The sequence below is a fragment of the Heterocephalus glaber genome, unplaced genomic scaffold (assembly GCF_053883595.1).
Source record: "Heterocephalus glaber isolate CG9 unplaced genomic scaffold, H.glaber_assembly_v1.0 deba00001472, whole genome shotgun sequence".
Lineage (NCBI taxonomy): Eukaryota > Metazoa > Chordata > Mammalia > Rodentia > Bathyergidae > Heterocephalus > Heterocephalus glaber.
In genome coordinates, this window is record NW_028258315.1 from 18328924 (window position 1) to 18345526 (window position 16603).

Sequence of the window (16603 nt, forward strand, 5' to 3'; positions counted from 1 at the left end):
AAATGGAATCCACGAAACAGATACAAACAGATTTTCAGGAGATTAAAAACTCCATTGCAAGTCTATGGAGCAGAATGAGCCAATATGAGGACAGAATTTCAGATATAGAACAAAATTGCAATTAGTGACCAGGAAAAGAAAAATTTCTTTAAAATTGTAAGGGACCACGAGAAATCAATCCAGCAGCTGCTAGATGATGCAAAGAAGAATAACATAAGGCTGATTGGAGTCAATGAAGAAACAGAAGAGAGTGCAGATGACAAAAAAACTGTTCACAGAAGTCATGGCAGAAAATTTCCCAAGCAGGGGGAAAAGAACTTGACATACAGATAAGTGAGGCATATAGGACTCCAACTAGCCTTGATTAAAAAAAAATCTACACATAGGCATATAATTGTTAAGATTCCAGGAATCCAACAAACAAACAAGTTCTACAAGCAATTAGAGAAAAGAAACAAATCACATACAAAGGAAAGCCCATCAGAATCACAGCAGACTTCCCAATGAAAACCCTCAAGTGAAGAAGAGCTTGGAGTGACATATTCGAAGCCCTAAAGGAAAACAACCTCCAACCCAGGCTAATGTACCCAGAAAAACTATCTTTCAAAATTGATGGTGAAATAAGATACTTTAATGACAAAGAGCACCTTAGGAAATTCATGAATACCAAACCAGCACTCTAAAAAATTTCAGACAAAATCCTAGGAAAAGACAACAAGGATCACAACCCCTGGAAGCCCAGCAGAATGAATCCATAGGGCATGACAAGAAATTAAAAGCAAAGGGGGAGAATTAAACAAAAGTAAAAAGTCATGACAATGATAAGTCAATAAGTATCAGTTATAACCATCAAAGTTAATGATCTCAACTCACCAATCAAAAGAATGGTCAAGAAGCAAGATCCAACAATATGCTGCATACAAGAAACACACTTAATTCAGTGAGAAACTCATAGACTGAAAGGACCAGGGTGGAAAACAGTACTCCATGCAACAGGAACCCCCCAAAAAGCAGAAGTAGTTATCCGCTTTGCAGATCAAGTGGATTTCAAACCAACACTGTTTAAGAGAGAAGGACACTACATCTTTGTAAAGGGAACAATCCAAGAGGAAGAGATGACAATCATAAATATCTATGCACCAAACACTAGTGTGCCCAACTATGTAAAACAAACACTACCAGACATGAAAAATCATATAAGTACTAATACAATAGTAGTGGGGGACCTCAATCCCCCACTGTCACAAATAGATGAACTAGACAAAAAACAAGCAATGAAATACTAGAACTCAGTCAAACTCTTAAACAAATGAACTTAACAGATGTTTACAGTGTTCCACCCCACAAAATCAGAATACACATCCTTTTCAGCTGCACATGGGTTGTTCTCCAAAATAGAACACATACTCGCTCATACAACATGTTTAACTAAGTGCAAAGGAATTGAAGTTATCCCTTGTGTATTATGAGACCATAGTGTGATGAAACTGTTGATCAACAGCAAAAGAAACCATAAGAATCACATAAACACATGGAAATTGAACAACACATTTCTGAATAACCTATGGGTCACAGAGGAAATTAAAGAACAAATTAGACAGTTCCTACAATTCAGTGACAATGCCAATACAACATATCAGAATCTATGAGACACAAGGAAAGCAGTCTTCCGAGGAAATTCATAGCAGTAAATACACATATTAGGAAAACAGAGCGAGCCCAATAAAACAACCTGATGCTGAACCTCAAGCTTCTAGAAAAAGAAGAGCAGGACAAACCCAAAGCTCATACAAGGGAGGAAATTATAAAGATCAGAGCAGACATCAGTGCAATGGAGATTAAGAGAATGATACAAAAAGATCTAGCACAAACAATCAACAAGTGGGATCTCTTCTTATTAAAAAGCTTCTTCAGAGCAAGAGAAATCACCAGCAGTGTGAAGAGACAACCTACAATGTGGGAAAAAATCTTCACCTGCTGTTCCTCTGACAAAGGTCTACTGTCTTGAATCTACAAAGAACTTAAAAAAATCAGATCTCCCAAATTTAAAGGCCCAATCTGAAAATGGGCATCTGAAATGAACAAACTTTTCTCACACAAAGAAGTAGAAATAGCAAATATACATATGAATAAATGCTCAACACCACTGGTCATTGGAGAGATGCAAATAAAAACAAAGCTGAGATTCCACCTCACTCCAGAAAGAATGGCTATTATCATGAAATCAACCAATAACAAACACTGGCGGGGCTGTGGGGAAAGAAGAACCCTGCTCCACTGCTGGTGGGAGTGTAGACTGGTGCAAGCACTGTGGAAATCAGTATGGAGATACCTCAAAGAACTAGGACTGGAAGTCCCATTTGACCTAGCTCTTCCCCTGCTGGGTGTCTTCCCCAAAGAATTAAAAGAATCATACCACAATGATATATGTGCACCATGTTCATAGCAGCACAGTTTGTGATAGCTAAAACTTGGAAACAGCCCAAAAGCCCATCAACTGGAGACTGGATAAAGAAAATGTGCTTTTTTTTTTTTCAAAATGGAGTACTACTTAGCCATAAAAAATAAGAAACTAGAGACATTTATAGCTAAATGGATGCACATTGAGGCGATACTTCTAAGTGAAATAAATAGGACACACATATGTAAATATCAAATAGTTCCTCTAGTGTGAGAAGCTGAAAGTGTAAATAAGGACTAAATGGAATAATAGATAATGTGAAATAGGAAGAGAAGGGGCAAAGGGGAAGGGGAAATGGGAGGGGTAGGGGACAGGAAAGAAGGGAATGGAATTAATATGAGAAAATGAAAATATGGAAACAAAGTCTTTGTAAATAGGGAGAGATGGAGGGGTTGAAGGGAGGGCAGGGGAAGGGGAAAAAAATAAGATCCGAAAGAGATTATGTAAACGTGCAAATTTCCAATGATGAATGTCATTATGTTGTAGACTTAAAATGTACCAATAAAATAAAATTTTTAAAAAATAATGAAATTGTGCCATTATCAGGAAAATGGATGGAACTAGAGACCATTTTATGTGAAATCAGGCTGAATCAGGAATATATACATGTTTTCTCTCATAAGAAATCTAGAAGAAATTTAAAATCTAAGATAACATGAACATAGAAGGGTGACTTAGAAACAAAGAAGACAAGGGGAGAAGAAATAAGTGGTAATGGGAATGAATTATCGAAGTATGTTACATGCATATAGAAAAATCCAAAATTATACCCCACAGACTGTACAAAAAATATCCACCAACAAATAATGAATGTCTGAATTCAAGCTCAATATATGAATGTATGGAAATGCCACAGTTAAACCTCTCAATTTATAATAATATGTTAGTAATTACAATAAAAATAAAGAAAATGAAATACAAGAAAATGTTGGTATGGCGTTTCTGCAGAACGATTGAGCAATAGTTAAGAAATATAAAAATGCTCGTAACTTGGGCCATTAAGTTCACTTCTAAGAATATATACTAAGAAAGTAATCAGAGTTGTGGGTGTAGACATGTAACATTTTGCTGTTTAAAATTATTAAAAATCAGAACAAAATTAAGAATTCGCTCATGGTGAGAATGGCTAAATCACACTCAAAATCATATCAGATGTATAGTGAAACCACAGATCATCATAACTGCAAACAAATTAGAAAATGACCATGCTATAGAGTGAAGTGGGGAAACAGGGCCAGGATTCCAATGTAAATTGGTATAACTCAAAAAATGCAAGAAAATAGATGAGAATATAATACTTTGTGGGAGAATTATAAGTAATTTGCGTATTTATCTTTATACCTTTTTATGTTTCTAAAAATTTCCTCTTTAGAAATTATTTTAAAATATGTTGTGAGAGGTATGGATAAACTCAAAAGTTGACACATAATGCAGCTCAAGGAAACAGGCCAGAACTTTCATGACATATCCAGTAGTGGGTTCTTGACAGCCAACGCAAAGTAGTCTTGAGCCAGGCAGGCCTGGACACATCATGAGTTGGACTCTTGTAGAGCAACTTCACCCCTTGCTAACTCCCATGTATAATTAATTGTGAGGGACAGGAATAACCATACAGAAAGAACTTCAAGTTTACCCTTGAGGCTGAGAGCCAGGCTTGGTGGTTCTCAAAGTATGGTCCTTGAACCAGGAAAAGTGGGATAATTTAAAGAATTATAAATGCAAATTTTCAGGTCCCAACATAGACTTATGGAATCAGATATTCTGGGAATAAGACCCATAAATCTGTGCTTACCAAGACTTAAATAAACTTTGATGCATACAAGTTTGGGATCCACTGGTCTTACAGATCTGAGAAGCCTTCTATCATCCACAGGAGAACTGGCTCAGAATTATACGCTTCTAAACTGGCTTTAGCAGCAAGAATTGAAGCTTGAGAACCTGAAAGGGAGTCTGGGATCATTCCATAGGCAGACTGCTAGTCTTGCCACAGACACCACAGCTTCAAATGATTTCAGAGCCAAAGGCAGAATGATGTTTATTGTGTATGCAGAGCTTTGGTTCCAAGAAAGAATTTGGAAATGGTCTGATTTTTACAATTTTAATGTTGAGATAAAGATACTCCGAAAGGTGAAGTCATTTGATGGACCACATTGTCAGACAGAATCTGACCTGTACTCTACTATCCATCCATCAGTTTCATCCCACACACTATTTTCTATGGAGCCAAAAAACAAATCATGACAATCATTCATATTTATTCCTTAAAATGTCAATATGATCTCAATTTTTATCCCAAGCAAATAGAAACATTTGTTTCCTTTAACAATATCTCCACATATTTTCCAAGCATGCCATCAAACATCTGTCTATTTTGAATAGCCCTGGGAAATGATCTATTAGAAATATAGATAAAGACATTTTCTGAGTTGGAAAGCAACCAGGAGGCCAAATAATTCATAGTTGAAAATCTAAAATACATAGAGATTATTAAATGATGTTAATATTTTAAAACTGCGAGTCCTAGAGGACCTTCTTACCCCAGGTATGATCAGTGGTACAGGCAGTGTTAACCTAACCTAGCAGCATCTCCGCAACTGGGAGCATTAGTATCACCTGAGAGCACATTAGAAACAAAACTCTCATGTCCTACCTGCCGGATATAATCTGCATTTTAACAATATTTCTTATGCATAAATTCTTATGCATACTGAATTTTGAGAAATGTAGGATTTTCCCATTTGTCTGTGAGGATAGGAAATTGTTTCTTTTAGGAAAACAGTACTTCACATAGAGTTAGCAAAGTTCTTACAGGGGTATGAATATCCAAGAAGAAAAACCATCAAGGAATCTGACATGTATGTATCACATACACATTTTGGAGACATTTACAGAGGAGAGAAAAACTTACATGTTTGAGTTTAGCACCATCTGATCAGCAAGAGTGATGGTAATAATCTGTCACAAACAGTAATGAAATGTGTTAATTCGTTGAAGTCCTGGGTAGGATAGGACTCAAGAATTATACATTCAAGAGCTCCTTAGTGTCGTCAAGAATTGAAGTTGTCTCAGCTTCGCCATTTCCTAGACCTCAGAGTCAAGGTCATCCTTGGACAGGTGTCCCTCGTATTTGCATGACTGTAAACAGGGCTATATGAACTTTTGTTTATATTCAGTCAGAGTGAGAAAGAAAAATTCCCCCAACATAGTTTATAATAAGAATTAAAGTATAATTTATCTTCAAAGCCACAATGCTTTTAATTATCACACCAAAAATAGCCATAAAGTGGTAATGTCAGACAAACTAAGATAGATGTATGAACAATGATTAACCTAAATCAATAATTTTCTGCCTCCAGTCTGACTGAACCAAACAGATCATATGGATCCTATTCTACAACTAGAAACAGGATGGCGAATACCTTAAAAATGGGAGGAGATTTCTATTTAGATGGGAAGAGGGGATAGGTATTGAGTATGCAGCCAACGGCATCAGTTGTGGAAAGCATTGGTAGAATCTGCTGGCTCAGCACTCCAGAGAGTGTTGTTGGTTAACAACCACAGCACCTAAGCCAGGTGCTCTCAGGTGCTGAAGACCTGTGCTTGTCACCATCACCCTGGTGGTCTCTGGTCCTCATTAAGTGTCATTGTTGGGTGTTTCTTCTTGGAAATGATGGTGATAGTAGTTGGTAGATGCATTTTTCCCCTTATTTATTGATGTAAAAGCCACCCAATGTGAGCATCTCACATTTTTGTGAATAATTTCATTGGGCAAGGAAATTTCCAAGTCAAGGAACAGTCTTAAAAGATTTTATTGTAACTTTGCTCTCTCAAAGTGATTAATATGATTAATTTGAAATGTTTTCAAAATACTAGATGCCATCTTGAGAGCAGTATTAAAGGTTGTTTCATTTTGTTTTTCAGAGCCAGAAGTTGAGCCCAGGGCTTGTCACATGCTAGTAAATAGTATATCACTGAGCTACATCTACTGGCCTTTATTTGTTTTCTTTTGCTTTTTCTTGCGAGCATCTGACTAAAGCTGCCCAGACTGGCCTCAACCTTTCCATCTTCCTGCCACAGCCACAGTAGCTGGGATTACAAGCATATGCCACCACATCCAGCAGTACAAGAGAAGTATTGGAGATAAAAAATATATCAATTTCTTTCATTTGGCAAAATAAATAATTTTATACTTATTATCATGATGTTCCAATGTTTGTTCACATGGTTACATAATTCAACACTGATGTAATCATGACATAATATCATTTTGACTTCTATTTTATCATTTTAGCATCATATTAGAGTGTGTAACATTCAAATTAGAGTGTGTAACACCTACAAGAAGAGTTTAGGTGAAAGACCCCAAAAAAGTAAATGAATCCCTTCAAAAACTGACGGTTACACAAAAATTCCTTTTCAAGTCCACGTATTTTAAATCTCTGTGGGATTGGAGAAATTGTTCCTTTTTCCTCAAATTGAACTTTTATTGACAATCCAAAAATCAGTAATCATGCATTAAAGTCCTTTAAAAATACAGCACTGATTTTCAAAGAGATGACATGTGAAGCAAGAAGCAAATGGGCCTTTTGGATAAGGACAAATTCTCTTCATTCTTTGCTTTTATTAGAGATTTTGTAATTATTCTCACTCTAATATTTGGTGAGGTTTTATGGATTTGTAGCATTAATGAAAAATAAAATAGAGTTCATAGTGTAGATATTCCTCAAGGCCAATCACCCCCGGCCATGCAGCCAAAATCTACTCGATTTCTTGAAAAGTTACCTCTGATGATAAACAACGCAAAAGTAAATGTCTTTGTCAGAATGATTGGGTGAAAAGAAATTGATCATTTATAGACAAATCAACTTATACAGCTCTACTAATCTTTAAAGGAATGCTGACGAATGATAGTCAAGCAAGAAAAAGGATCAAAATGCTTCCTCTTTTATGCTCTATTAACTGAATTGCAACTACCTTAAGCATAGCTTCTTACATTCTCAGTTTAAAAGTCTCCAATTGGTGAACAGTTCATTTGTATGCACAGTAAAATTTCCTAACTGATCTGACTTTGGGGGTTTTTTTGGTTTTTTTGGTACCAGGGATCGAACTCGGGTCCTTGCGCTTGCACAGCAGGTGGCGAAACCACTGAGCTAAATCCCCGGCCGATCTGACTTTGGTTATGACAGCAGAAATATTTGGCACCTTAGGTTAAAATGAGACAAATGTCTGCATATTTAAATAGAAGAAAGGTTAAATGACTCCCTCCAGTCCCTCCAGTCTATGGTCCCAGGCGAGAAATAAGCAGAAACAAGGGACTTGATTGAAATATTTTCCCTTTCTTTCTGTGCTCACATGCGCACAGAGACTGTTTGCACAGGATATATGAAGAAGAGAGAGCTTCCCATCTACGGGGAGCACTCGGCTGCCAGGTTCCTGAGAGGCTTGGGCTGTCATCCTTCAAAAGTTACTTCCTCATTGCATTGGGAGCTGCTAAATCCCACGTGAGTGCTTTATTCTTTCCTGGTCTGACTCCAGGCTCTGATCATAGTTATTGGCAATGTGGTGCTCAATAAATACTCACTGAGTTCCTAAATCAATCATGAAATAAATGATATTTTTGAAGGTAACTGATATTTGTTGGGTTTTTTAAGCTGTGTTCTGTATCTGCTGAACCTCTTCAAGATGCTTCCTTCATAGAATGGCATATTTAATAAACCACCTCTGTGATTCAGGGGCAATTTGTTAAAGCAGAAGAGCACTTAAGATCACAAGGGCACCATTTTAGAAATTCCCCCTCTGCTTCCACTATGGAAGCTTCAATGTGCCCACTTACAGGCATCATAAAGCACCAAGTGTATGGGGCTCCATCAGGGAACTGAGCCATCGTCTGCACACTAACCATCGTCTGGATTAATTGTTGTGTGAGGGGAATGGAGAAAGTATTTTCAAGGAAGCAGCTACTCCCAAACACAGAAGATAAGAGTATCTACCAGTACAAGCTTCTGAAGTTTCACACACACACACACACACACACACACAAGATTTGGGCACAAAAATTCCACTTCTAGAAATTAATTATCTTTGAATATTTGAGAAGTACATGCAACTTTTTTTTTGTATTAAATTCTTTTATTGGTACATTGTAGGTATACAACACAATTACATTTCTCATTGGGAATTGTACCTTTACATAATGCATCTTGGTTCTTATTTTTTCCCCATTCCTAGCCCTCCCTTCCCTATTTACAAAGACTTTATTTCCATTTCTCATCATTTTTCCTTTCCCTTCTTTCCTTTCCCCTGCCCCTCCCACTACCCCTACCCCTTTGGACCTTTTCTTCCTATTTTACATTATCGATTATTCATTCTAATCATTGGTACATTTTAGGTATACAATATAATGACATTCATCATTGGAAATTTGCACCTTTACATAATCTCTCTTGGTTCTTATTTTTCATCCTTGCCCAGCCCTCCCTCCAACCCCTCCATTCCTCCCTATTTACAAAGATTTTGATCTTATTTTTCCATTTTCTCATATTAATCCCATTCCCTTCTATCCTTTCCCCTAGCCCTCCCACTTCCTTCCCCTTTGTCCCTTTTCTTCCTATTTCACATTACCTATTATACATTTAGTCCCTATTTACACTTTCAGTTTCTCACATCAGAGACACTATTTGGTATTTGCACGTGTGTCCTATTTATTTCACTTAAGAGTATTGCCTCAATGTGCAACCACTTAGCTATAAATGTCTCTAATTTCTCATTTTTGATGGCTGAATAGTACTCCATTTTATTAAAAACCCACATTTTCTTTATCCAGTCTCCAGTTGATGGGCATTTGGGCTGTTTCCAAGTTTTAGCTATCACAAACTGTGCTGCTATGAACATGGGCACACATATATCACTGTGGTATGATTCTTTTAATTCTTTGGGGAAGATGCCCAGCAGTGGAATAGTGGGGTCAAATGGGACTTCCAGTCCTAGTTCTTTGAGTTATCTCCAAACTGATTTCCACAGTGCTTGCACCCGTCTACACTCCCACCAGCAGTAGAGCAGGGTTCCTCTTTCCCCGCAGCCCTGCCAGCATTGGTTATTGGTTGATTTCATGATAGCAGCCATTCTTTTTGGAGTGAAGTGGAATCTCAGCATTGTTTTCATTTGCATCTCTCGAATGACCAGTGATGTTGAACATTTTTTCGTGTATTTATTTGCTATTTCTACTTCTTTGTCTGAGAAATGTCTATTCATTTCAGATGCCCATTTTTGGATTGGGTCTTTAAATTTGTGAGGTCTAATCTTTTTAAGTTCTTTATAGATTCAAGATAGTAGACCTTTGTCTGAGGAAAATCAGGTGAAGATTTTTTCCCACATTGTGGGTTGTCTCTTCACGCTGCTGGGGGTTTCTCTTGCTGTGCAGAAGCCTTTTAATAAGAAGAGATCCCATTTCTTGATTGTTTGTGCTAGTTCACGGGCAACTGAGGTTTTGTTCATAAAATCTTTTCCTACACCGATGTCTTCAAGGGTTCTACCTAACCTCTGTTCCAACTGGTTCAGAGTTTCTATTTTAATATTTAGATCTTTAATCCATTTTGATTTTAGTTTAGTGCATGGTGAGACATACAGGTCTACTTTTAATCTTTGGCAAGTTGAAGCCCAATTTTTCCAGCACCATTTATTAAAGAGGCTACTTTCCTCCAGTGAGGGTGTTTGGCTCCTTTATCGAAGATGAGATGACTGAGTGTGTCTGGCATTGTTTCTGCATCTTCTAATCTGTTCCACTGGTCCTCAAGTCTGTTTCTTTGCCAGTACCATGCTGTTTTTATCACTGTAGCTTTGTAGTAGAGTTGCAGGTTGGGGATTGTGATACCCCCTGCCATGTCTCTGTTACCTAGAATTGCTTTTGCTATTCTGGGTCTCTTCTTGTTCCAAATGAATTTTTGGATTGTTTTCTCAAGGTCCATGAAGTATGCTGCTGGGATCTCATTTGGAATTGCATTAAATCTATATAGCAGTTTTGGAAGTATGGTCATTTTCACTATATTAATCCTTCCTACCCAGGAGCAGGGGATGTTTGTCCAGTTTCTGATATCATCTTCAATCTCTTTTCAGAGTGCCATAGTTTTCAGAGAACAGGTCTTTGATTTCTTTCATTAGGATGATTCCTAGGTATTTCAGTTTTTTGGATGCTATTGTGAAAGGAATTATTTGCCCTATTTCTCTCTCAATGAGTCTGTCACTGGTGTAGAGGAAAGCTATTGATTTTTGTGTGTTGACCTTGTAACCAGCTACTTGACTGAATTTGGTTATTAAGTCTAGAAGACTTTCGGTGGAGTTCTTGGGGTCTTCTATATAGAGTACCATGTCATCTACAAATAATGACAATTTCACTTCTTCATTTCCTATCTTTATTCCTTTTATTTCTTTCTCTTGTCTAATTGCTGTGACTAATGTTTCCAGAACTATATTGTACAAGAGTGGTGATAGTGAACATCCTTGTCTTGTTCCTGATTTTAGTGTGAAGGATTTCAGTTTTTGACCATTTAGTATGATATTGGCTGTTGATTTTTCATAGATGGCTTCTATCAGTTTGAGGTAGAGACCATCTATTCCAATTTTTTATAGGGTTTTTACCATAAATGCATGCTGGATTTTGTCAAATGCTTTTTCTGCATCTATGGAGATAATCATATGGTTTTTGCCCTTGGCTCTATTGATATAGTGTATTACATTAATTGATTTGCATATATTGAACCATCCCTGCATCTGTGGGATGAATCCCACTTGATCAGGGTGTATGATCTTCTTGAGGATCTTCTGCATTCTGTTTGCCAGTATCTTATTAAGGATTTTTGCATCTATGTTCTTTAGTGAGATTGGCCTATAGTTCCCCTTTTCGGTTGGGTCTATCTCTGCTTTGGGGATCAAGGTGATCCTTGCTTCCAGGAATGAATTTGGGAGTATTGCTTCCCTTTCAATTTCATTGAAGAGTTTAAACAGTAGTGGCAGTAGTTCCTCTCTAAATGTCTTGTAGAATTCAGCAGTGAAGCCATCAGGGCCCGGGCTTTTCTTAGTTGATAAGTTTTTAATTACATTTTCAATTTCATTGGTTGATACTGGGTTGTTCAGAATTTTTAGGTCTTCTTCGTTCAACTTTGGTAATTCATATGTATCTAGGAATCTGTCCATTTCTTCTGTGTTGTCCATCTTATTGGCGTATAGGTTCTGGAAGTAGGTATTGATGATCCTCTGGATTTCTGCTGGGTCTGCTGTTATTTCACCGTTTTCTTTCCTAATTGCATGGATTGGGGCCTTTTCTTTCCTTTTTCTGACAAGGTTGGCTAAAGGTTTGTCAATTTTGTTGATTCTTTCAAAGAACCAACTCTTGGCTTCATTGATTTTTTTGTATCGTTCTCTTAGTCTCCATTGCATTGATTTCTCCTCTGATCTTTATAATTTCCTCCCTTGTATGAGCTTTGGGTTGTCCTGCTCTTCTTTTTCTAGAAGCTTGAGGTTCAGCATCAGGTTGTTTAATTGGGCTTGTTCTGTTTTCCTGATGTGTGTATTCACTACTATGAATTTCCCTCATAAGACTGCTTTTATTGTGTCCCATAGATTCAGGTATGTTTTATTGTCATTGTCATTTAATTGAAGGAACTGTCTGATTTCTTCTTTAATTTCCTCTGTGACCCATTGGTTATTCAGAAGTGTGTTGTTCAATTTCCACATGTTTATGAAATTTTTTTAGTTTCTTTTGCTATGGATCTCCAACTTCATCGCACTATGGTCTGATAATATACAGGGGATAACTTCAGTTCCTTTGCACTTACTTAAACATGTTCTATGTGTGAGTATGTGGTCTATTTTGGAGAATGACTCATGTGCAGCTGAGAAGAATGTGTATTCTGATTTTGTGGGGTGGAAGACTCTGTAAACATCTGTTAAGTTCATTTGTTCAAGGGTTCGATTGAGTTCTAGTATTTCATTACTTATTTTTAGTCTAGTTGATCTATCTATTTGTGACAGTGGAGTGTTGAGGTCCCCCACTACAATTGTATTAGTGGATACATGACTTTTCATGTCAGATAATATTTGTTTTATAAAGTTGGTTGCACTAGTGTTTGGTGCATAGATATTTATGACTGCCATCTCTTCCTCTTGGAGTCTTCCCTTTACAAGGATGTAGCGTCCTTCTTTGTCTCTCTTAATCAGTGTTGATTTGAAATCTACTTGATCTGCAAAGAGGATAGCTACTCCTGCTTTTTTTCGGGTTCCTATCACATGGAGTATTGTTTTCCACCCTTTAACTTTCAGTCTATGAGGTTTTTTTTGGAATTAAGTGTCTTTCTTGTATGCAGCATATTGTTGGATTTTACTTCTTGACCCATTCTGCCAGTCTATTTCTTTTGATTGGTGAATTGAGACCATTAACGTTGATGGTTATAACTGAAACGTATTGACTTGTCATTGCCATGACTTTTTCTTTTTGTTGTGTTCTCCCCCTTTACATTTAATTTCTTGTCATGCCAGATGGGTTCATTCTGCTTTGCTTCCTGGGGTTGTGATCCTCAATGTCTGTTCCTAGGATATTATGTAAAATTCTTTGGAGTGCTGGTTTGGTATTCACGAAGTTCCTAAGGTGCTCTTTGTCATGAAAGTATCTTATTTCTCCATCCATTTTGAAAGATAGTTTTGCAGGATACATCAGTCTGGGTTGGAGGCTGTTTTCTTTTAGGGCTTGGAATATGTCACTCCAAGCACTTCTTGCCTTGATGATTTGTATTGAGAAGTCTGCTGTGATTCTGATGGGCTTTCCTTTGTATGGGATTTGTTTCTTTTCTCTGACTGCTTGGAGAACTTTGTTCTTCTGTTGAGTTTCTGGAATCTTAACAATTATATGCCTATGTGTAGATTTTTTTGATCAAGGCCATTTGAGGTCCTATATGCCTCACTTATCTGTATGTCAAGCTCTTTTGCCCTGCTTGGGAAGTTTTCTGCCATTATTTCTGTGAAGAGATTTTTTTATGTCATCTCCACTCTCTCCTGTTTCTTCATTGAGCCCAATCAGTCTTATGTTATTCTTCTTTGCATCATCTAGCAGCTGCTGGATTGATTTCTCATGTTCCCTTATAATTTTTCTTTTCCTGGTCACTAATTGCAATCTTATCTTCTATATCTGAAATTCTGTCCTCACATTGGCTCATTCTGCTGTGTAGACTTTCAGTGGAGTTTGTCATGTCCTGGAAATCTATTTGCATGTTTTATGGATTCCATTTGTTTCCTATGATGGGATTCCATCATGTTCCTCAGCTCCTCTCTAGATTTATTAATCATGTCTTGCACTAGGGGCACAATTTCTCCTGTTATCTGAGAAATTATTTCTGATATCATTTTGTCCAGATCCCCTTTTGTTGCCAGTTCAGTGCATCCAGGTAGTTGAGTATCAGAGTGTTCCATCTCATTTCCCTTTGGGGTTGCTATAGGTGATCTGGAAGTCTGGTTTTGAGACTTATTGACATGTTTTCTCATTTCAACTGGGGCAGGGGGCTGTTAGCACCTGCACGGATTACCTCCTCTGAGCTGGGTGAGGTGTGACAGGGGCCAAGAGCAGCGGTAGGGATGGTGACCCAAAAGCCCTTTCCTGTGGGCTGGGAGCAACAGGAGAGATGGTGGCTGGGAAGCCCCTTCCTCTGAACCAGGAGCAGTGGGATGGTGGCTCAGAAGCCCCTCCCTCTGGGCCGGGAACTGCGGGACTCAGTACCTTGGTCTGGTGGTCTGGTGTCCTCTGCATCTTTGTAGTGTGGAACCAGGTGGCTGCCTGTCTGCAGTGGGGTCATTCAGTGTCTTCTGAGTGACTCAGGACCTTGGTAGGGTGTGGGCAGACCCCCATGCAACTTTTATATAATATTTACAGCAATAAAATGTGCATGTCTTTTTATGAGAATACACACCATTTTAATATATGCACAACTCTGAGCTTTCCATAATAATGGAACTGCAAGAGGGTAGTACTTGCACCTTTTCCAACCTAGAGAAGTGCTTTCTATCCAAAGGGGGATACACCCCCGCCCCCGAACCTCTGACCTCTTGGCTGTACCACTACCTGGTTCCACACTACAAAGACACAAAGGACACCAGACCACCACACTGGGTAAGTTGGAGGGATCATTACTTCCCATCAGAACCAGGACTATCTTCAGGGGAAGGGCAGCTGGAACCTGCAGTACAACCCTGCAGAGTTCAACCCTACTGGAGGACAGGGAGCTCAACTTGGGACTTGCAGCCAGAAATCTGCCTGAATCCCATGGGTCTGGGACTAGCTTGCTGAGACTCACTGACATATCCACATACTGCTGCCCATGTTGTCTATTGTGATAGCAGAGACATACCCTGAAGGAGCCATTTCATTTTCATTTTTATTTTTTATTTCCAAAATTATTATTATTGGAGGGTTTTTTGCTCTTATTTTTAATTTTTTTCCTACTCTTTTCAAATTTTTATTTTTCTCTTCTTTTTTTTCTTTCTTTTCTCTTTCCTTTCTCTCACACACTCACTCTCGTGCTCTCACACATTGTTCTTCATCTTCCTTTTCGCTCCCATTCTGGCCCTAATTTAGACTTCTTCTTTATTTTTCTTTTCTTCTCTTTTTCCTTCTCTCGCCTGTGTCCCCTGGCCTCACTGCAAACCTTCCCCTATCCTTCTACTTACCTATGCCTCCCTCCTCAACTCCTTCTAACTCCCAGTCCCAAAGGATAAAGTTGCTATATTGAAGAGTTTATTCACTATAAACATATGTTGGGTTGGTCCTCGATCTTGATTTAATTCATACAGGTAAAGGTGATAGATTAATAACTTTCACAAATTGTCATTTTCTAAGAAGTACTGGATGCTATGGTGTTGTTGCTTGTATCACTTGGGCTAAGGTGTTGTGATTGCTCTAGTCAGTGATCTTTCCTGGTATAATGAAAATGAGATAACCTCAGAGTCATTAGAGACTCAAACCTAAAGACCAGCTATATCTGGAAGACACCTCTGAGAAACAATCATTCCATAAGAGTTCTAATTACAAGCAACAAAGTACTTACAATAAGCAATTTTGAAGTATCAACCTAGGAATTAAACCAAAGACAGTACCAAAAACAAAAATGAGAAGACATTTAAGCAAGGCACAAACTCAGACATCCACCTCTCCAAGGGTAAATTCTGGAGAAAATGAGGTAGAAAAGTCTGATAATCAACCACCTGGACACCCTGAACTGATAGCACAGGAAGTAACAAAACAGATGAATGAGGTGCTAGAAAACTTCAAAGCAGAAATAATCTCCCAGATACCTACAGAGATGCTGAGCAGAGTGAAAATCATGATTAGAGATTCTAGAACAGAAGCAGATAAAAAAATAGATGAGCTCAGAAACACACTAGAAGTCATGAATCCCCAGCATGAGAAAGAAATGAAAACCACGATTGTCCAACATAAGAAAGAAATGGAATCCATGAAACAGATTCAAACAGATATTCAGGAGATTAAAAACTCCATTGAAAGTATTCACAGCTGATTAAGGGAATCTGAAGATAGAATATCAGATATAAAAGACAGGATCATGGTTAAGGACCATGAAAACAGATTTCTTAAAAATAGTAAGGGACCACAAGAAATCAATCCAGCAGCTGCTAGATGATGCAAAGAAGAATAACATAAGACTGATAGAAGTCCACTAAAAAACAGGAGAAAGTACAATTGACATAAAAAAAAAAAATGTTCACAGAAGTAATAGTTGAAAAGAGGTAGAGAATTGGACATACAGATAAGTGAGGCATAAAGAACTCCAACTAGCCACAATGAAAAAAAAAAAAATCTACACCTAGACTTATAATAGTCAAGATCCCAGAAACCCAACAGAAGACCAAAATCATCCAGGCAGTTAGAGAAAAGAAAAAAATTATCTACAAAGGAAAGCCCATTAAAATAACAGCAGACTTCTCAACACAAACCCTCAAGTCAAGGAGAGACTGAAGTGAAGTATTTCAAGCCCTAAAAGAAAATAACTTCCAACCTAGACTGTTGTATCCTGCAATATTATCTTTCAAAATCGATGGAGAAATTAGATACTTCCATGACAAAGAACACCTGAGAAATTTCAT

At 37.8% G+C, this 16603-nt stretch overlaps 1 long non-coding RNA gene across 2 annotated transcripts in view; it reads left to right on the forward strand.

Moving 5' to 3' along the window:
• The window catches only part of LOC147826218 (uncharacterized), an 81484-nt gene that overhangs the window by 46278 nt on the left and 18603 nt on the right, over nucleotides 1-16603 (forward strand). For both annotated transcript variants that reach the window (XR_015439333.1, XR_015439334.1), the window contains exon 2: nucleotides 7824-7962. This is a non-coding gene — a long non-coding RNA (uncharacterized LOC147826218). The remainder of the gene's footprint in view (nucleotides 1-7823; nucleotides 7963-16603) is intronic.